We start from the raw sequence: 664 nt of genomic DNA, 5'->3' as shown, positions 1-664 counted from the left end.
TTATGGTTTTATTTTAATGAAGATATTAATAAATGTCATTGTTATAAATTTGTATATACTAAATAATTTAGCATTACAGTATATAACAGAAAAACTTCAGATATAAAAAAATAGAAAGGCAGTAATAGAAGGTTTTGCTTCTCCAAACTCCACCACGTAATCGTAAACTTGATGCAAACTGCTGAAATGTTTTTTGGCCTGTACAATGCAATGTAGTAAAATTATTTGAATCTCAGCTCCTTTACGTGGAGATATGCTCTATGGTTTTGTAAGCTTCCTGCCGTTCCTCATCTTATACTTCTGTTCATTGCATCACGAAATGCATTCAAGTCCACAAAGAATGGAACACTAGGTAATTAAATCATTCCAGATTATTAAAATCAAAGTAAAGCTTCACATTAGATTTACTAATCATAGTGGTTAATTCCATGGACCAACTTCACTGGGCTATGGGGTGCCCAGATACTTGGCCAAACACTGTTTCAGTAAGCTAACTACTGCAGAGATGAACTACCTGAGGTTCATGGTTTTAGAAGTTTCAGCCAGTCATATAGCCCTGTTGTTTTGGAATGAGGATGGCACAGTGCTTCATGCCTGAGACTGTGAAGAGGTTCTGCTCACCACAAGGTGATAGGGATAGGGCAGCAAGGGAGGGAGGGAGGGA

The sequence above is a fragment of the Octodon degus genome, unplaced genomic scaffold (assembly GCF_000260255.1).
Source record: "Octodon degus isolate 3935 unplaced genomic scaffold, OctDeg1.0 scaffold00054, whole genome shotgun sequence".
Lineage (NCBI taxonomy): Eukaryota > Metazoa > Chordata > Mammalia > Rodentia > Octodontidae > Octodon > Octodon degus.
This window is presented reverse-complemented; position numbering follows the sequence as displayed.